Source organism: Pinus tabuliformis, chromosome 1_2 (assembly GCF_031772625.1).
Source record: "Pinus tabuliformis cultivar Carrire ecotype Pingquan chromosome 1_2, CPIR1, whole genome shotgun sequence".
NCBI classification, from domain to species: Eukaryota; Viridiplantae; Streptophyta; class Pinopsida; order Pinales; family Pinaceae; genus Pinus; species Pinus tabuliformis.
In genome coordinates this window covers 961,599,982-961,622,485 of record NC_142298.1, presented here as the reverse complement: position 1 = coordinate 961,622,485, position 22,504 = coordinate 961,599,982, and the positions used below count along the sequence as shown (strand labels likewise).

Here is a 22,504-nt window from a genome sequence, read left to right as displayed (position 1 = left end):
TGTTCATAATCATTTTCATACTAACCTTGTTTATAATGAAATCTTTATCATTTTCTTACTAATGCAGAATAGCTTCTTTCAGTGCATAATAACTTCTTTTTGTTTAAATTTCTTTCAAGTTTTTATCAGTAGTTAGAAGTTGAAATTCAGTAGTGTAATGTAGTTTGTTTCATTTACTGTTTCACTAGTCTTTAAAGTTTCAATTAGACTGATTAGTTCCATTACTGTTCTTGCCATTTTATTACTAGTTTATCAACTCATGGTGTTAATGAATGTTTCTAAATAGCCCTTCTAGTTGATAGCTCATCTTAAAATAAGTGGTTGAATACTTCATTCATGAAATGAGTCTTTTCTGCATTTTCACATTTATCTTCTCTTAGAATAATGAAGTACAGAATTCCTCAAAATGTCATCACAAGGAGGTTTTTCTCCCAGAATTGAGAGGCAGAGTAACTAAGCACTTCATTTAGTTTTGTTTGCATAATAGATTAGACATTAGTTGCAATCATGGAAAATTTTAGGGGCTAATGTTCGCCCAGTGGGCTAATTTTCCATGATTTTTCCAAAAAACGATTCGCCAATTTCCAATTTTTATAAAAGATGATTCGCCCAAATTTTAGAATATAAAATTATTTTACCTTAAAAATCGCCAACGTTATATAAAGACTATATATAAAATCATTATAAATTTGAATAATTTTGCAAATATATCATTAAAAAATTTATAGTTTGCATATTAGGGATTAGTGAGATTCGCCAATGTTTTTAAACTTCAAAAAAAAATTCCATCCTTAAAATTTTCCTTGGTTGCAATTTCATTTTCAGTTTTAGTACTTCATTTAGTTTTGTTTCCATAATACATTAGAAATTAGTTGCAATTTCATTTTTAGTTTTAGTACTTCATTTAGTTTTGTTTCCATAATAGATTAGAGATTAGTTGCAACTTCACTTTCAGTTTTAGTATTTCATTTAGTTTTGTTTCTGTAATTGATTAGACAGTAGTTGCAATTTTACTTTTTAGTTTTAGTTCATGACTTGGAAATAATGATAAGAGCAGAAATATAAACTTTGTTTTCATTTCTTGAGTAAACTTTGCTTCCAAATATTACTTAAGCTCTTTTAATTCCCATTTCTTTAGGTTCTTACCAGTCTTTACAGAAGTTAGATTTAAGATTTTTGTTAGTTATATTGTAAATCATTAGGGATTAAAGGACCAAAAATCCCCAAAACAACATAAAAAAACAAAAACAATGAAGTAAGAAGGGTCATCTAGCACAAACAGTGCACTACACTTCATTAGTTTACGATACCCGGATTGATAATTTATGTAGAGCAATTTAGGATACTAAATTGACCAAACACCTGCAACACCTTCAAATTATTCAAAATTAATGCAAGCCTCTTGGAAACAAATTCAGAAAGGGATGAAATAAATTAGAAGCTTCTTCTCCACTACGCGTAGAGAAAGTGACGATCAATCTCATTTTGTTGATGTTATGTTGTCGTTGCAAGGAAAGGATAAGATTAAGGAGGAGGATATGTTCGTTTTTCTATGGGTCCTTATTTCCATTCTCTACTCACTGTATTTCACATATATTAGAATTCAACATTAAATCGGTTCTTATGTAATTGCTTGTATTTGGGGGAGGGACACTAACTAACTTCGGGGTTTTGTGTGCACAGGGGATGATTTTTCGTGGAATGGACATGATTTTTTGCTAACAAAGTGGACCATGGCAGAAATGGTGTTGAACTCTGAAGCTTAGAAGAAAGCATAGTTATATTTGGACGTCGTAGTGGAGCACAACCGAAGCATGAATGGTTCGTACATTCCAAAGGTGTCGTACCTCCAAGCAGTGGTGAAATAGGCACTATGAATGCATCCACCTGGACCACTACTATCATGGGCCTGTCTCTCCACTAAAGATATCAACATGGCTGATGGAATGTGTATTCCCATGGGCACGAATGCCATGGTGAATATGTGGTCGATTACTCATGACCCCATAATTTGGGAATTTCCACATGAGTTCTGTCCTTAGAGGTTCGTGGTGTCGGAGGGCAAGGAAGAGGTGGATATAAGGAGAAATAATCTGAGTCTTGTGCATTTTTGTGTCAGTCATCGAGTATGCCCTGGAAACGTACTTTGCCTTGCCATTGTTAATATTTAGGTCGTTAAGTTTCTCCATTGTTTTGAATGGCTTCCACACGCTGAACATCTCGTTGATTTTTTGTAGGTCCTTAAGTTGTCATGTGAAATGGATCAGCCTCTTCATTGTGTCCCATTCATCTTGGTGCCTTTTTCTAAATCTTCAGATTATCTAATGGTCATTATCATCAAAATCATCATGTCATGTTTTTGGTAGTATTAGCAGGAAATATGTAGTATAGTTCAATTTTTGTCTGCGGTTATGTATTTGAGTTTAGGAATGGTAGATTTTCAAACCTTTCCTTAAAAAGGGCTTATCGTCCTCACTTTGTTCTCATCCTCAAGGCACATTTTTGGTATTAATGGTATTGGAATGGAGTGTTCTTTAATTTTTGGGTTTTGATCCATTTTCTTAATTTGTGTGAACTAAATCATTTTAAGTATGAAAACAATGATGTTAAAACATCGAAATTTTGAAATTGCAACAATTTTACCAGCATTTGATTATTTCTTGAGATGTCCATATTTTCAACTTAACGGAAGTCATAATTCCATGATATGCTTATTTTTATGTTGTAACATAGAGACATGGTGCAGTGGTATAATGTTAATGTGCACATTTTTACTATAACATTTGTTTCCATACATTCAATCACTTCATATTTCCATAAAGATTTTGGAATAGCATGAGATCTATTGTAAATAATTTCATAATCGAGTCACAAATTTTGTTCATCGTAAGTTGTGGATCCTACCGTGCAACATGCACTCAATAATCGAAATCATAAATGAAAAAATCATACTAGATCTTTATAACGATTCAACTTATCGCCTCATTTATTTTGGATGTTTTTCCATCTTGTGTTGTGAAAAAATGTTTTGCAGATATTTGATAGTTTGCAGGGTTTTTGGTCCTTGAACACTTAAATCTAACTGATTTTGACTCATCTCAATATTTGAGAATAAACAAAAGAAACATAAATAGTGAGTAGTCTAGGGCTTGCATATCAATTGGGAAATGATTCTTTGTAGAGAAGGGCATGTTTGTAAAGAAGGGCATGTTCAGTATACCATTCAACTTCAAAGATGGAATTTTGAAGCACTAGTTTGTTTGTGGCCTTTTCACTTCCATGTAGTTTTTACATTTGGCATTAACATAGTCTAATATGTCTTTGGTTTTCAAAGTATGTCAGTTTTTTTAAAGCACTAGTTTGTTTGTGGCCTTTGCACTACCAAGTAGTTTTTACATTTGATTTTAACACAGTCTAATATGTCTTTGGTTTGCAAAGGATATTAGTTTTTATAAACATAGATTTACCAAATCTTATACTATTTATCCGGGAAATTAATACTCTGCATCATTTTAAAGTTTCTTCCTGCTATACACAAGACAACATTATAACTGGCCTAGAAGGTTAGACACTACACATGGCTTTCTTATGTCGGAAAAATGGGCCTTGAGAGGTGCATCACTGAACATAGCTCTTTGCAATTTAGTTTTAAAAATTAATACTTAGCATTTGTTTTGAAGTTTTTTCTTCAAAGTTAAAAATTGTGCTACCTTCAAAGTTAAGCATTATAAGTGGTTCAGAATGTCTGAGAGGTGATCCATTGAGCACAACTTTTATTCAATTATGCATGCTTGAAAATTATTACTTTCATAAGGTTTTTTGGAAGTGCTTTGTTAAACTCAAGACAAGAATTATAAGTGGCCTTGAGTGGGTAGGCACAAGAAGTAGGAAATGGCCTTTAAGAGGTGGACCACTTAACATAAACACTTCTATTTTTTGAAGTTGATATGACAATGGGCTACTGTTGGGTGTGTGTTATATTCTTTCCACGACTAGCCTTATGCGTTGTACGTTGTATCAGGGGAAGTCGGGCGAGTCACAGGGGGGCGAAAGCCCTCCCTGTCAAAGGTTTTGGAGGGGGGCGGTAGCCCCCTTGCACGGGGTCTGGGGCAGCGCCCTGGGAAACTTGTTTTTATGTGGACCCAAGCATGGAGGGTAGACCCAAAGATGGTGAGAGGACCTACCCATGGTACTGTGCATGGGTTTTTCACATGGTTTTGGGTATGATGGTTTTCTAACCATGGTATTTTTTAGATCCAATCAAGGGAACTATGGTTATGTTCTAATCCAGGGTTAATGGATTGGGTTTTATGAATGCTTCGACATGTTTATATATGTATTGTAACATTGAAAGGAACATGATGAAAAATCAATTTGGTAGTCCCAGTTTTGGGATCCAGGGGGAAATCTTTGTGTATATTTGTTTTTTGTTCTCACCATTGTTTATTTTTTTATTTGAATAATTTGTTTGCAGGTAATTTTTGTACAGGGTTAAAACCTACAACTACCTTATGTGAAGATCACCAATGACAATCCTTCTCTGGTGTCATTTGTGGATGATGAGGAGAGGATCCAATTCGAGGATGGGAATTTTGTTGTTTTCTCTGAAGTTAAAGGTATGAGTGAGCTCAATGATGGCAAGCCAAAAAAAGTGATGAATTTCAAACCATATTCTTTCCACTTGCAGGAAGACACCACCAATTTTGGACATTATGAGATGGGTGGCATAGTCACTCAGCTAAAGAAACAAAAGCTCCTAAAATCTATGCCACTGAAGGAAGAAATTGAAAATAATAGGGAGTTTCTTCTTCATTATTTTTCCAAGTTTCATCGCCTCTACTTTTACACTTGGCTTTTCGAGCTTTAGATAAATTTGTTCATCAATTTGGGTGCTTCCCCTATGCTACATCAGAGGAAGATGGGAGCAGATTCATTGATGTGGCAAGGGATTTAAATGACAGTGCCAACTGCCTGATTAAGTTGGATGTCAGTGCCATTGATGAAAATGTAAATGTATTCAAACATTTTGCAAGTGGTTCCCGTGTAGTGTTGAATACCATGGCAACTATGTTTGGTGGAATCCTTGGGAAGGAGGTTGTGAAAGCCCATTCTAGCAATTTTACGTCAATTTTGAAGGTTTTGTTTCTTTGGCACCCTACTTACCCTTTTTGTGTATTTCTCTTAAATATAAATGGAATTGTACCCTTTAGGTAGGGAAAGGTAGCAGAGAATTCAATTATTTATTGTATAATACACGTTTCTATATTCCTTCCTGTGTAGTTGTTCTATTTCGATTCATTTTAATCTCTTCCTATAGAACCCCTTGGGCCAAAGGATGTGAGGCCTTTGAATAGCTGTTACGATGCCCATATTTCTGTATTTAGAAAAGAGGTGCAGAAAAAGTTAAAAGATGCGAAATTATTTTTTGTGGGGGTTGGTGCTCGGGGATGTGAGCTTCTAAAGAACTTATCCCTCATGGGAGCCTCTTGTGGGAGCCAGGGAAAGTTGACTATAACATATGATAACATTATTGAGAAGATCAATCTTAGTAGAAAAATCCTCTTTAAAGATTGGAATATTGGGCAGGAAAAGTTAAGTCAATCAACCCACATTTGCAGGTTCAAGCAATGGAGAATCATATGAGCCCAAATACCAAAAGTGTATTTGGTGATTCCTTATAGAATGGTGAGTTTGATGTTTTAAATTCTCTGGATAATGTCAATGCCAGGTTGTATGTAGATTCAGGGTGTGTATACTTCTAGAAGCCATTGGTAGAGTCTAGAACACTGGGAAGCATCAACAACCACTACAATCAACCCACATTTGCAGTTCAAGCAAACGAGAATCATGTGATCCCAAATACTGAAAATATATTTTGTGATTCCTTATGGAATGGTGAGGTTGATGTTTTTTTAATTTATCTGGACAATTTCAATGCCATGTTGTTTGTAGATTCAACGTGTGTTTTCTTCCAGGAGCCATTACTAGAGTGTGGAACACTGGAAACCAAGTGCAACACCCAAATGCTTAACCCTCACTTGACTGAGAACTATGGAGCATCATGAGATCCCCATGAAAAGAAAGCACCTGTGTGAATACTTCATTAATTTCCACATAATATTTACCATTATCTCACATGGGCAAGGTCTGAATTTGAAGGTATCTCAGACAAAACTCCAGCTGAAGTAACTGTTTTTCTTTCAAAATCAAAAGAATACACAACAACAATCAAGTCTCCAGGGGATGCTCAAGCCCAACAACTTCTAAATTCTATTGTTGATGATTTGGTTTCACACAAATGTCTAACCTTTGAAGTTTGTGTCTATTGGGCTAGAATCGATTAAGTAAACAAATCCCCTTACTTTTTCCTTTCCCTTCCCTTTCTATGATTATATACCTTTCATTTATGTCTTGCATCCCATAAATTCTTAGCATAGTTTATAATTTTGTGGCCAACACGTGGATCCCATCATTTTTTCGTAGTTTGAGATAATTGATGTTGGGAGGAAAAGTAAGGAGCATGGAGATTATCACTCATACTCAAAGAAAGGAGGAGATAGAGAGTTCTCATGGAGAAGAATGGAGAGTTCACACAGTGAAAAGCAGATATAAAGCTAAGCTAAGAATATTCCTTGTCTATTGTATCCAAGCCAAGACTAAGATCGACTAACACCTTTGAATATATTTTAATGTTTTGAGAAGGTGATAATCTCATGTTTTGTAACTACTAGTAGCCCATGGAGGCATATATGTAATATTTTAAACCTTTAATTTAATAGAATAGTTAAATAATCTCTTACATTCTGTTAGTGTCAGTCTTTCCAGCCTTCCTCCAGTGATCAAATATGCTCTTACAAAGTGGTCTAGTGTCAAGGTCAAATTTTGTCATTTCAGTGAGTCTTCAAGCAAAATTTGGTCACTAGGCATTAGGTCTATGGTTTACTTTCACTCCTTATAAAGTTGTCCAAATGTCGGTCCATGTCATTATTCAGCTGAGTCTATCATCATTCATAGGGTTGTCACTATCATGTCAATGTCTAATGAGTTATTTGACACCTTGTTCATGCTTCGGTTGCGCCTAGGCAAGGTCATTTCCCTCTCCTAGGGTTTTGAAGGCAATTTCTCTTGGACGGTCAAATCATTGGCAAAACTTGTACCCAGATGTTCATACACCTTCCCCTATCCTTCATGTACCTTATTAAATGCTTCCCATCACTGAGATCCCCCAAATTGCTCATTTTTGCACAAACCCTAGTTTCTAGCTACAACCTGGCAATTTTCTAGGTTTGGCCTGTGTTTTTCCCTTTTTGACCCCTTCCCCTCGCTCAATCACTGAGATTCCACTTTCCCCTACTTCCTAACATCCCTCCCCACTCCCAAAAATTTCCCCAAGAATTTAGAAGCCCCCTATCCCCTTCATTTCGCTCCATTTCGACAAAATTCCTTGTTTCACACATCGGGACAAGTCGAACTCAAATGATGGTCTAGAGAAATAAAATATTAATTTTGGAAAACTGAGAGAGGGTTTTGTCCACAACATGCCAAAGAAGAAAAACCTCCTTCACTTTTTGCACAGGTGTCATGGTTTTAGAGAAATGTCAAAATTGCAATCGCCAGATCCAAGGAGGTTGGCCAAGGCACTAAAACGACGGAAAAGGCCTGATCCACTCCAAATTTTGGCCAAAGCCTTTTTTACTGAGCATGGTACTTTGTTGGAGTATCCCAGCCCAAATTTCAAGAAATTTGGAGAAAATTTTGTCAATTGTGAATATTTTGTGCCAAACACAGGTTTTCTCCACCAATGGGTCGCGTGCCGCGCGCGACCCTTTCGTTTGGCAACTCCATTTTGGAAAAAATCAGCATTTTTGGATTTTTCATGGAAAGTTACACTTGCTCAGCCATTACCAAGAAATTTCACCAAGTTTTGGGCCTCCAGAAAGTCAAAAAACAAGCAAAAAATGACTTTCTGCCACATTTTTGACACACAGGAAGCAGTCTTGGGAGATTGCAATTTTGGAGGGGCAAATGACAACCAAATTCAGAAATTATACTTGGGTTGGGAAGTATACATCCAGACCTTTCCAACAAGCCCACTTTTGCCTCATTTGGACACTTGGAAGTGCCTCAAAAGTGCCTCCAAAGGCGCGTGACACATTCAGGAATTGCGCGCGACCCATCAGGCAGTTTGCACAGGAATTCAACCTACAGCTCAGCAAAACGCAGTTTTGACTGGATTTGACTTTTTTGAGTTGATTTTCATCCTCCTTGTTGTAAATGATGTAATTTTATGATATTTTGACACTTATTTATCTCTTCTAGAAGATTCATTCATAAGATAGGCAAAAATTTAATGAATGAATTGGTTTCCTAGCTTATAGAGGCAAGTTGTTTTGATTGCCTAGTTTTCAGTGCTTAGTTTAGAATTGGTTGAAACAGCTCCTAGAAGGATGAGCTCGACCCCTAGAGGCAAGGAAAGGTGTTAGCTTGCCTATATTATGTATTTTCTTAGTCATTTTCAGGGGTTGGAGGGTTGGACTCTTGAGGGAGAAGCTCTTATATTATTACTCACTGTATCTCTGCAATTTTTGGCAAAGGAAGACCAGGGTTTTGCAGTCCTTTTTGGGATTCTTGTGGTCACATGTATTGATGGTGTGTTTCTCTTTGTACTTGTAAGTGTGTTATGTGAATCATTTCCTTACTTTTCCTTCTGCAAATTAGGCAAATGAAGTGTTAAAGTAGAATTCATGACTGTCATGCTCTGCTTTTAAGTTTGCTTAATATCAATGTTTTCAACTGTTTAAGGGGAATTCAAGGTTATTTCTTGCTCTCCTTAACTCCTCACCGGTCATTCTCATCCTTCCACCTCTATTAAAGGTATCAATACTGTCTCCTACCTTGCCCCAAAGAACCCCCTGCAAAAACTGTGTCCAATCCCCGCACCCAAAATTGCCTTTCCCCAATTTTCCACCAAAATCTTAAAACTTCCAATTCAAACCGTTTTTATCAGTTTACTAGCCTAAAATCAGTGTTTCCTTATTGGTTATCTCGCCCGTTGAATATCTTTACCGAGATAGACCGGAGAGAGCCCTCTCCTGTCCCGTAGGGCTAGCTACGAGGCTAAGTGGTTTGATGTTTCCTTGGAGTTTGCCTTTCTCAGCCTGAGGTGAAATTTCAAGCGCTAACACATTCTACATAAAACATGCATGTTTTTCTTGTCACACTAGGATTGCATTTTTGAACCATGATTCTATTGAAAATGCAGCAAGAAAATCTTAGTTTGACTTTGCCTTGGTCAAACTAGAGAAAATTCGAATTTCTATTTCAACAGAAATCTTGGAGGTAGTTAACTAAGGTGACATGGTACTTTTCACTCAGTTAACTCAATTAATTCAAGTTGGGGAAGCTTGAGTTTAGTTCAGTATGATTGATTGCTAATTTGTAGCAATATATTTCAGTTAAATTGAGTTATGCTTAGTTAAACTAGTTCTAATTGTTAGAAGAACTAGTGGAGTTCAAGTTGTGGAAGTAGAACTTCAACCACATTCAGTGATTGACCAGTTAACTGATCAATCAACCCAAAATAATTGTTGCATGTAGAGAATTCGAGTTACCTAGTTGAGATGGAGATTCCAAGGCAGTGTGCTATCAGTTGTAGACTATTCCAAGGTGGTGCATGCAGTCAGAGAAAGGACTTAGAGGAATTGCGCAATCCAATTGAGCAAATTTCCTAGATAATGGGGGCTAATTTACTCAAGGAAAAACACAAGGAAATAGGAGCTTGGAGGGCTTGAAAATTGGCTAATTTTTTGCCAGATTTAGTCAGCCAGGTAGAGGGATAGACTATACACTTGCAAGGTGTGCTCAGGCTTGAGAAAGCATATGTATTTCATCTCTATTCTCTGATTAATGCAATACAGATAGGAAGGGGTTTTGATCAGTTGCTTTCCCCTAGATAAATCTTTATGCATGTGTGATGTTTCCTTTTTCATGTCTATGATTTGTGTTCTAGATTGTGAATTAACTTCCGCATATATGTAAAGTAGCTTCAAGTCTTTTGATTTGGTAAATTTCATGAGTAGTTTCGAATCTATACATTAATTTCTATAGTAGAGAAGAAATTTAGAAGTTTTTATTATAGGAGGATCGGATTTGTACGATGAATTCTTCAGAGCTAGAAGGATGCTTTTCTATGGACTAAGACTCAAGTATTCCCTTAAGGGAAGATTGAACTATGTCGCTTGGAAGGACCGCATGGAGGTAGTGCTGGAAGATAATGGATTGAAGGAATTCATTGATAATGATATCTCGAAACCAACAGCAGTTGATGCTCAAGATCTAGTAGAATGGAAGAAGTGTGTAGTCAAGGTGAGGAGAATCATATTGGAGGGAGTACAAGACAATATTGTCTCAAATATCCATGAGAAAGAGATTCCATATGTAATGTAGCAAGCACTAGAATATTTGTTCCAGAAATAGTAGTGACCATAGGAAGCTCACGTTTAAGGATAAACTTTAAAATATCAAGATGCAAAAGAATGCGACTATTCCTCAGTACCTAAGCAGGTTCACACAACATCGTGGTGAACTTGGTCAATTTGGTGTTACTGTAGCAGAAGATTATTTGGTAAGCTTATCCCTTCTAGGCCTTCACAAGAGTTGGAACAACTACCAAAATTTAGTGAAAGGGAGGGAGAAACTACCAAAATGGGAAAGCCTATGGTCTAATTTTTTACATGAGGAAATAAGGAAGAATACCAGAGATGGGACTTCATGTAAGGGTGAGGATGAAGAAAAGTATGCCTTGGATGGAAAGGAAAAGAAGGGAAAAGGAATAAATCCCAATCCAAAGCAGAATCTAATCAAGGGGGAAAGAAGAAAGATGTGTCCAGAATCAAGTGCTTTCATTGTCATGAATCTGGGCACTATGCAACGAGGTGTCCACACAGAAGACAAGAAAGAAGACCTTAGCAGGAGAAGTAGGTGGAGCTTTGGCTTCACAGTTAGAGATTTACTTTTCTCTTATTGCATGCATATCCAACACAATGATGGAGAGTATGTGGTACTTGGACACAAGTGTGTCGTTCCACATGATGGGCAATAAAGACTTTTTCAGTGATTTGGAGAAAGATCTCCAGATGCACATCGAGATGGGAGATTATGGGAGGTACAACATGACCGAGATTGGTACAATAAGCTTTTAGAGGGATTCAGGTTCCCCTATCAGACTCAAGGATGTTATGTTTGTTCCAGGTCTAAAGAAAAATCTTGACTTTGTTGCAGTTTTGGAAGACCGTGGTTATGATGTGATATTCAACAAAGGAAAAGAATTCCTAAGACACATAGCCACAGGACAGGTGAAGTAGATCAGGTTTCATGTGAAGAACATATAGAATCTATATGTGGAGGATTGTGTTGCATTGAGCACAGAGGCAAAGAAGGTGCAGAGTTGCGATGTCTGTGAACTTTGGCATAGAAGACTTGGCCATTTTCATCATGGTGCTTTGAATATCATGCAGTAGATAAACACAAGCCTCCCCAAAGGATCACTAGAGTAGCAATATACATGTAAAGGGTGTACCTTGGGTAAGTACACAAAAGCCACTTTGCATGATCGAGATAGTAGAGTACATGCAGTCCTTGAAAGTACCCACTTTTGATGTTGGTGTACCTTTCTCGATAGCCTCCATTGCCAGGAAGAAATATTTTGTCATTTTTATTGATGAATTCTCACAAAATTGTTGGATCTTCTTCATGTGGAAGAAGGATGAGACTTTCTCCAAGTTCATAGAATTCAAAACACTGGTTGACAAAAAAATGGGCAATAAGGTGAAGTCTCTTAAGAGTGATAATGGAGGTGAGTACATGTCGAAGGAAGGTATTTGACAAGGAAGGTATTTGAAAAGAGTTGACAACGTCCCACAACCCACAACAGAATGGGGTAGCTAAGAGGAAGAACCATAGCATAGTGGGAGAAACAAGGGTGATGTTTCATGACCAAAACCTACCTCTGCACTTATGGGTTGAAGCATGCAACACAATAGTCTATTTGCATAACAAGATTCCTCATCGAATTCTTGGCATGATTACATGAGAGGAGGATTTCCCAGGGAGAAAGTAGGATGTGTCACACTTCAAGGTTTTTGGAGCCTCTGTTTACTGCCATGTATCTAAAGAATCAAGGAGGAAGCTAGAGTCGACAATAGAATTGGGGGTATTTGTGGGTTATACAGAAACTCCCCAAAACTATCGTGTGTACTTTCCATTTCACAGAGTGAAATTTGTGAGAAGGGATGTAAAATTTGATGAAGACAAAGCCATGTTATTCTCTCTTGAAAGGGAGATTCAGATCCCATCAGAAGAGAATATTTTAGCTCCAAAGGAGGAACCTTGAGAAGTTGTGGAGAAACCACAATTTGAGGAGAAGAGAGTGGAGACAGCCACTCAAGCAGAACAATCCAAAGAAGGTAGGAAAAGGAATAGGTAATTTGTAAGACTTATGCAGGATGTGAGAGAGAATGTGGGTGCTCCTTCAAATTAGCACAGGCAGAGAAGGACACTAGATCAGTACAATGGATACATGGCTCTAATGACTGAACTTATAGAGACTGAGCCATCCTCTTTCGAGGAAGCAGTAGATAAACTTATAAGGATTGACACAATTATGAAGGAGTATGAATCCATTTTAAACATCATTGTTTGGGAAGTGGTCTCAAGACCAGCAGACAAATCAGTCGTGGGCTCGAGATGGATCTATAAGTTGAAGCATGCAGCAGATGGAAACATATAAAACAAGGTCAGATTTGTGGCCAAGGGGCACTCTTAGGTTGAGGGGATTGACTATGAGGACACATTTTCTCTTGTAGTAAGGTACTTATCCATCAGATCAATCCTTTCTCTGTTTGCATATATGGGGTGGAAGATCCACCAGATGGATGTGAAAACAACATTCCTCAATGTAGTTATTGAGGAGGAGGTTTATATCAAGAAACTAAAAGGCTTTGAGGCTTTTGATTGAGAGTTTCACGTATGTAGACTCAAGCAGGTGTTGAAGAGTCTCAAGCAAGCACTCCGCGCTTGGTGTACCAGGATTGATAGGTATCTCATCAGTTTGGGCTTCACCAAAATTGAAGCGGATGCAAACCTCTATCATATTTTGGTAGAAGGTAAATTGTTTATTATTGTTTTATATGTTTATGACTTGCTTTTGGTTTCTCATGAGTAGTTGATTAGATCTTTCAAAGAGGACCTTGCAAGAGAGTTTCATATGAATGACATGGGACTCATGCACTACTTCCTCGAATTGGAAGTATGGCAAGGTGATGGGGAACTTTTTGTCTCTCAGGGAAAGTATGCCAACAAGATACTTCAGAGGTTCAACATGCAAAAATGAAAACCTATGGAGACTCCTCTAGCGACCAACTGGAGGAAAGAGGATGCCACTTAAAGTGAGTTAGTGGATTCTACTGTTCACCGGAAAATGTTGGGTTCACTCATGTATCTTGAGAACACAATATCAGATATGTTCTATTCAGTCAACTAGTTGAACCAAGCTATGGTTAGGGAAACCAAGTTATTTTGGAGGGAAACTAAGCATTTTCTATGATACCTCAAAGGCACTATTCTATTTGGAATGTGCTACAAACAGACAAAGGAAGTGAAGTTGTGTGGCTTCACTGATGTAGATTGGGTGGGAAGTTCACCAAACCGAAAGAGTACATCAGGTGGAATTTTCATTGTTGGGTCCGCAACGATTTCTTGGTACAACGGGAAGAAAATATATGTGGCATTCAGCTTGGTAGAAGTAGAATACATGGATGCAAGTCAAGCAACATGTGGGGCGATCTAGATGAGAAAGATACTTGTTGGATTGTTTGGTTATATTATGGATCCAACTGTAATATACTGTGATAATCATAGTTGCCTCAAACTCTCTGAAAATCATATGATATATGATATCACCATTTACGAGATTGTATGCAAAGGTGGATTATGTTGTTACAATACATTGCGAAAGAGGAACGAGATGTTGATATTTTAACGAAGTCCTTGTCAAGAGGGAAGTTTGAGTTCCACAGGTACAGGATAGCGGTGGTTGATAATCCCTTTCTTGCTGAGAGGGAGTGTTTAAAATGCAGCAAGAAAATATCAATTTGACTTTGCCTTGGTCAAACAAGAGAAAATTTGAATTTCTATTTCAGGAGAAATCATGGAGGTAGTTAACTGAGGTGACATGGCACTTGTCACTTAGTTAATTCTATTTGGGGAAGCTTGATTTCAGTTCAATATGATTGATTGCTAATTTGTAGCAATCTATTTCAGTTAAATTGAGTTATGGTCATTTAAAGTAGTTCTAACTGTTAGAAGAACTAGCGGAGGTCAAGTTGTGGAAGTGGAACTTCAACCACACTCAGTGATCAACTAGTTAACCAATCAATCAACCCAAAACATTTGTTTCATGTTGAGAATTTGAGTTACCCAGTTGAGATGGAGATTCCAAGGTAGTGTACTATCAGTTGTAGACTATTCCAATGTGTATAGGTGGTGCATGCAGTCAGAGGAATGACCTAGAGGAATCACGCAATCCAAGTGAGGGAATTTCCTAGATAAAAGGGGCTAATTTCCTCCAGGAACAACACAAGGAAATAGGAGCTTGGAGGCCTTGAAAGAGTTGGCCGGATTCAGTCAGTCAAGTAGAGGGATAGACTATACACTTGTAGGGTGTGCTCAATATTGAGCAAGAATATGTATTTCATTTCTATTCTCTAATTAATGCAATACATATAGGAAGGGGTTTTGAGCGGTTGATTTCCATTAGATAAATCTATATGCATGTGTGATGTTTCCTTCTGCATGTCTATTATTTGTGTTCTAGATTGTGAATTAACTTCCACAGATCAATAGAGTAGCTTCGATTCTTGTGATTTAGTAAATTTCATGATAAGTTTCAAATCTATACATTAATTTCTACATATTCACTTAGCAAATATGCAAGTTATTGCATTGGAAAAAGTTTGTTGGACACTCCTATAGAAATGGAGGTTATTTGGGTTGCTATGAACCCAAGTATTTGATTTATATTTATTGTCTGGCATATTGAATTTGCAAAGAGAAATACGTTTTGTAAAGAGACTTAACACTGAAGTGTGCCCCATCTATTTTCATATGTGGGTTGTCAAACCATGATGGCATTGTTTGACGCAATACTAGATTAGACAAATTGGCACAAATGCTAGAAAAGAATGTGGGCACCCACAATCTGAAAGAATGGTTTCTATGATGGTGAACTCTGACAAATCTTCCTCTTGAATCAATATCACTAGTGAAAAATTCATTCAGTGCCCATGATGGATGAATATCAGCCTACTCCCTACTGATAGAGGGTATTTGGTCTGCAAGGGAAGGGGGGCGGGGGGGCAATTTGACCATGTAAAAAGAGAGGATTGGAATCAAAGTGTTGAAAATGTAGCAAACAAATATAGTTTTGTCTTTGCCTTGGTCAAACTAGATTAAAATTTGAATTTTTATTTCAGGAGAATACTTGGAGGTAGTTAACTGAGGTGACATGGCTCTTATCACTCAGTTAACTCAATTAATTCATGTTGGAGACACTTGAGTTCAGTTCTGCATGACTAAATTCTAATTTGTAGCTATCTATTTCAGTTAATTTGAGTTATTGTCAGTTTAACTAGTTCTAACTGTCAAAAGAACTAGTGGAGTTCAAGTTGTGGATGTGGAACTTCAACCACACCCAGTGATCACTCAGCCCAAAATAATTGTTGCATGTAGAGAATTCTAGTTACCCAATTGAGATGGATATTCCAAGACAATGTACTATCAGTTGTAGCATATTCCCATGTCTACAGGTGGTGCATGCAGTCAGAGATTGACCTAAGTCTATTGCGCAATTCCTTGGTGTGAAATTCCTAAAAAATAGGGGAAATTTCCCAAGGGAACCACTGGCTTGAAACTAGCTAAGTGTTGGGCCAAGTTCAGTCAGTCAGGCAGAGGGATAGACTATACACTTGCAGTGTATGCTCAGGCTTGAGCAGGCATTGTATTTATTCTCTATTCTATGATTATGCAATACATAAAGTAAGGGACTTTGAGCAATTGCTTTCCCATAGATAAATCTTTGTGCATGTGTTATGTTCCCTTTTTCATGTCTATGATCCCTGTTATAAATGGTGAATTAAATTATGTATATCAATAGAGTAGCTTCAAGTCTTTTGATTTAGTAAATTTCATGAGCAGTTTTGAATCAACACATTAAATTCTACATGGTATGAGAGTTGGAACCACTGTAGAGAAGAGATTTCGAAGTTGTCATTGCAGGAGATTCAAATTTGAAGATCAGTGTTGCAGGTTTTCTTCAGGACTGAGGAGATGGATTTCAATGGACTCAGGTTCAAGTATGCCTTGGAAGGCACCTCCAACTTTGTTGCATGGAAGGACCACATGGAGGCAATATTGGATGATAATGCATTGCTAGAATATATCAAGACATATGTAGAAAAAACCCAAGCATCGAATGCCAAAAATCTTGCTCAGTGGAATAAGGATGTGGCCAAACCAAGGAGAATCATATTGGAGGGAGTTCAGATCATATTCTCTCAAATATCCATGGAAAAGAGACTTTTTTCATGATGTGGAAAGCACTAACATAATTTTTCTGGAACAATAGTGACCACAGGATGTTCACACTCAAGGACAAGCTTTGAAGTATCAAGATGCAAAAGAACGTCACAATTCCACAGTACCTGAGTAGGTTTACATAGTGTCATGATGAACTTGGCGGGGTCAGTTTTAATCTCCCTAAGGAATACTTGGTAGCTATAGCCCTTTTGGGCCTTCCCAAGAGCTGGCATAGCTATCAAGATTCGGTAAAATTGTAGAGAGAAACTACCGATTTGGGAGCGGTTATGGTCTGATCTAGTGCAGGAAGAAATTAGGCAGAACACCAGAGACGGGACCTCATCCAAGAGCAACGATGAGGAAAATTGTGCCTTGGATGGAAAGGAAAATAAATGGAAAGGTAATAAATCCCAATCCAAAGTTCTTTGAGTTAAGGGGATAAGAAGAAAGACTTGTCCAGAATAAAGTGCTTTCACTGTCATGAATTTGGGCACTATGCAACGAAGTTTCCACACAAGAAGGAAAATACGAAGACTGTGGGAGGAGCAGCGAGTGAAGTCTTGGCTTCACAGTTTGAACTTGGTTTTACCCTCATTGCATGCGTGGAAAGAATAGTGATGGGTAGTGTGTGGTATCTAGATAGCGATGCTTCATTCCACATGACGAGGAACAAAGAATTTTTCAGTGACTTGCAGGAGAAGGATCTTTAGATGCACATTGAGATGGGAGATGATGGAAGGTATAACATGACCATTATTGGTACAATTACTTTTTAGAGGCATTTTAGCTCCCCTCTTAGACTCAATGATTTGATGTTTGTACCGGGTCTGAAGAAGAATCTAGTTTTCGTAGTTGTGTTGGAAGACCGTGGCTACGATGTGATATTCAACAAAGGGAATGATTTCTAGAGACACATTACCATGGGAAAAGTGAAGAATATCAGGGTTTGAGTGAAGAAACTCTACAAATTATATTTGGAAGACTGTGCATCATTGAGCACAAAAGAAGAGAAGGTGCAGAGCCGAGATTTCAGTGAATTATGACATAGAAGACTTGGCCATTTGCATCATGGTGCTTTGAAGATCATGCAACATATTTCTACAGGCCTCCCCAAAGGAGCACTAGAGAAACAAGATACATGTAAAGGGTGTACATTAGGGAAGTACACAAAATACACCTTCAATGATTGGTACAGTAGGGTGCATGTGGTCCTTGAAAGGGTCCACTCTAATGTTTGTGGACCTTCTCGACAAACTCCACTTCCAAGAATAGGTATTATGTTATATTTGTAGATGATTTCTCACAGAAGTGTTGGATCTACTTCATGCAGAAAAAATACTAGACATTCTCCAAATTTGTTGAATTCAAAGCACTTGTTGAGAAAGAAACTAGCAAGAACGAGAAGGCTCTTAGGAGCGATAACAGAGGTGAGTATGTGTCAAATGAGTTTAAAAATTTATGTGCAAAGGAAGGCATTCGATAGGAGTTGACAACACCCCATAACCCACAACAGAATGGGGTGGCTAAGGGGAAGAATATAAGCATTATGGGGGAAGCAAGGGAAATGTTTCATGATCAAGGCCTACCACTATGCTTGTGGTTTGAAGCATGCAACACAGTCATTTATTTGTAGAATAGGAGTCCTCACATTATTCTTTGCATGAATACAATAGAGGAAGATTTTTCAAGGAAGAAACTAGATCTATAACACTTCAAGATCTTTGGATAATCAGTCTACAGTCATGTTTCCAAGGAAAAAAGGAAAATCTAGAGCCAACAGTAGATTTGGGCATATTTGTGGGTTACACAGACACACCTCACAACTATCATGTGTACTTTCAATCTCTCAGAATGACAGCGGTTAAAAGGAATGTGAAATTTGATGAGGAGAAGGCAATGAGGTGTTCCCTTAAGAGGGAGCTTTAATTGCAGCTCGATCATAATATTTTGGCTCTAAAGGAAGAACCTCAGGAAGTTGTGGTGTAGCCAAAAGCAAAGGAGAAAAGAGTGGAGACACCCACCCAAGAAGAGACATCCAGAGAAGGAAGGAAGCGAACCAGGGAAGCTGACATATAATTGCAAGTTGCTATAGAGAATGTGGGAGCACCCACATCACAGCGTAGGAAGAGGAGGTCACTAGATTGGTACAATAGCTACATGGATTTGATGAGTGAGCTTGTAGAGACTGAGCCATACTCATGGGTTGATGCTATGGTAGAGGAATATAATTCCATTGTTATAAAAAGTGTTTGGGAAGTGGTCCTAAGACCATAAGAAAAATCAGTGGTTGGTTAGACATAGCTTTACAAGGTAAAGCATGCAACAAACGGAAGCATAGAGAAACATAAGGCCAAATTTGTGGCCAAGGGGTTCTCTCACATTGATGGAATTTACTATGAGGAGACCTTTGCTCCAGTAGCAAGGTACTTGTCCATCAGGTCAATTCTAGCACTATCGGTGCAGATGGGCGGAATATCCACCAGATGGATGTGAAGACAACATTCCTCAATGGACTTATTGAGGAGGAGGTGTATATTGAGCATCCAGAGGGGTTTGAGACCTTTGAAAAAGAGTCGCATGTGTGCAGACTCAAGCGAGCATTGTATGGACTCAAGCAAGCACCTTGTGCTTGGTACACTAGGATCAATACCTATCTCACTAGTTTGGGATTCACCAAAAGTGAAGCAGATGAAAACCTTTATCACATTGTGGTAGAACTTGTAAATTATTTATTATTGTGTTATATGTTGATGACTTGATCTTTACTGGTGATAAGAAGTTGATTAGATCTTGGAAGGATGACTTTGCAAGAGAGTTCGAGATGAAGGACATGAGCCTCATGCACTAGTTACTTAGATTGGAACTATGGAAAGGTGACGGGGAAATGTTTGTCTCTAGAGGAAAGTATGCCAAAGAGATACTTCATAGGTTCTGCATGGATAGGTGCAAACCCATGGAGACTCCTCTACCAGGAAATTGTAGGAAAGAGGATGCTACCATTTACATGAATCTTGTGGGTTCACTTATGTATTGGGTGAACACATGACCAAACATGTGTTATGCAATGAACCAGCTTAGTTAAGCAACGGTTAAGCTAAGAAAACTGTATCGGAAGGAAGAAAAGCATGTGTTGAGATACATCAAAGGCACTACTCAGTTTGTTCTTTAGTATAGATAAACAGAGGGAGTGAAGTTGCAAGGCTTCACATACGCATGTTGGGCAGGGAGTCTATCAAATAGGAAGAGAAAATTAGGAGGAATTTTCAGTGTTGGGTCAGCAACAGTTTCTTGGTACAATAGGAAGCGAAGATCTGTGGTACTCAGCTTAGGAAAAGTAGAGTACATGGTTGCAAGTCAAGCAAGAAGTGAGGCTATCTGGATGAGACAAATTATTGTTGGGTTATTTGGTTAGAAGATGGATCCCATTATGATTTATTGTGATAATCATAGTTGTATCAAACTCTCTGAGAATCTTGTATTTCATGAGCAATCCAAGCCTATCGACATTTGGTATCACCATCTACTAGATTATGTGCAGAGGCAGATTATGTTGTTGCAGTACATTGCGATATAGAAACACAATGCATATATTTTGATAATATATTTTTCAAGAGGAAAATTCGAGTTCCATATAAGAGGGATTGGAGTATCTGATAATCCATTTCTTTCTGAGAGGGGGTGTTGAAAATGCAACAAGAAAATATAGTTTTGACTTTGCCTTGGTCAAACTAGATTAAAATTTGAATTTCTATTTCAGCATAATACTTGGAAGTAGTTAACTGAGGTGACATGGTTGTTGTCACTCAGTTAACTCAGTAAATTTGAGTTAAAGACACTTTATTTCAGTTCTACATGATTGATTTCTAATTTGTAGCAATATGTTTCAGTTAATTTGAGTTATTGTTAGTTTAACTAGTTCTAATTGTCAGAAGAACTAGTGGAGGTCAAGTTGTGGAAGTGGAACTTCAACCACACTTAGTGATCAACCAGTTAACTGATCAATCAACCCAAAATAATTGTTGCATGTAGAGAATTCAAGTTACCCAGTTGAGATGGAGATTCCAAGGCAATGTACTATCAGTTGTAGCATATTCCCATGTGTACAGGTGGTGCATGCAGTTAGAGATTGACCTAAGGCTATTGTGCAATTCCTTGGTGTGAAATTCCTAAAAAATAGGGGCAATTTCCCAAGGGAACAATGCAAGGAAATAGGATATTGGGAAGGCTTGAAATTGGCTAAGTGTTGGGCCAGGTTTAGTCAGTCAGGCAGAGGGATAGACTATACACTTGCAGGGTGTGCTCAGGCTTGAGCAAGCATTATATTTCTTCTCTATTCTCTTATTAATGCAATATAAATAGTAAGGGGTTTTGAGCAGTTGCTTTCCCCTAGATAAATATGTGTTCATGTGTGATGTTTCCTTTCACTTGTCTATGATTCTTTTTTTATATGGTGAATTAACTTCCGCAAATTAGTAGAGTAGCTTCAAGTCTTGTGATTTAGTAAATTTCATGAGCAATTTTGAACCTACACATTAATTTCTACACAAAGGTTGTATTTCTTATAGAAAATTCACCATACATCATATTGAGGTACATTTTCTCTCATCTGTTTGAAGTATCTACCCTCCTCTCAACTTCAAGGAATAACCCAAATGAAGGAGACATTTTTTTTTTATCACACCCATCATAGCTTCCACACAAACCACACTATGTCTTGGACCTCGAATTGAGTTTATGTCTTCTGGGTGTCTCCGAGGATGGATTTTCTTGACCATAAATCTAGTAGAAACCACCAAATCAGACTGATGTCCAATTTTGTTTTCAGTGTCTATACTCGTCATAGAAGAAAGACCTAGCTGACTGCCATTCATCAGCAAACTAATGGATTGTTAATAATTTTCGGGAGAAATATTTAAACCTTAAACATCCAAATATAAAAGATTATATATGTGCGTGTGTATTAGGGAAATGTGGGATTTTACCTCGGTGTCTAAATCTAATGAAGAATCTGAAGAAATAGTTGGAGAAATAGTTATCAAAACACACGCAAGGTTGAGGTTTGTACCACATAACACATATTACCTTTTCATTAGGTGCCAGGTATAAGGGGTAAATGTTCCACCAAAATCACCCCATGGATTTGCACCAACTTCATCCCTTTTTCTGTCAAGTTGTTTGGTTGGGTTAGGAAAAAAATGGAGTGTAACCGTGGTGGATAGTTTAATCCACTAGATATCTTACTAGTGAACCAAATCCCATGCATTTTATAGCAATGCTATTTTGGTGGGTTAAACCAGAAAGGGAATGGAACTCTTTTGGATAGCTCAATCCTATATCTCACGTACTAGACAACGAAAGCTCCTCCACTCGCATGAATATGTACTTTTAAATTAATAGCTAAAAAATGTGAAACTTATATTGTTTAAGCTCTTGGATTGTAGAGGATATCACATAATATTATTGATGTCCAAGAAGTGACCATATTAAGTAGGTCAATGAGACTAAAAATTGGATTCAGGTACATTTATTGATGTTGGTTGTGAAGATGAAGATGGATATGACATTACTGTACTCACAATATCCATATATTTTTCCTAAGTCCTCAACTAACCCATAATATTGTAGGATTCTTTGTTCTTTATTTTTGCATGAGTGATATTGCTATTGTTTTAAATTACAACTGACCATTTTAAATTAGTGATATCTTGGTTGTGTAATAGATTTTGGTTTCTTGTCATTCCTGTCAAAAGACAAAGGATTATAGCATTGGATTCGCCATTGACTATGTATCATAAGAAATTGATTTATCATTACCTTTGATTATAAATATTTATTTATTTGCTAATGTAAAATATTAGGCATATGATTTATT

At 37.5% G+C, this 22,504-nt stretch overlaps 2 pseudogenes; one reads left to right on the top strand and one right to left on the bottom strand.

Moving 5' to 3' along the window:
* LOC149209176 (ubiquitin-activating enzyme E1 2-like) overlaps positions 1-6,344 on the top strand; it is a 32,914-nt pseudogene extending 26,570 nt beyond the window's left edge.
* An 8,734-nt stretch (positions 6,345-15,078) lies between these two features.
* Positions 15,079-21,668, bottom strand: LOC149209175 (uncharacterized; annotated as a pseudogene).
* Between the last annotated feature and the right edge of the window lie 836 nt (positions 21,669-22,504).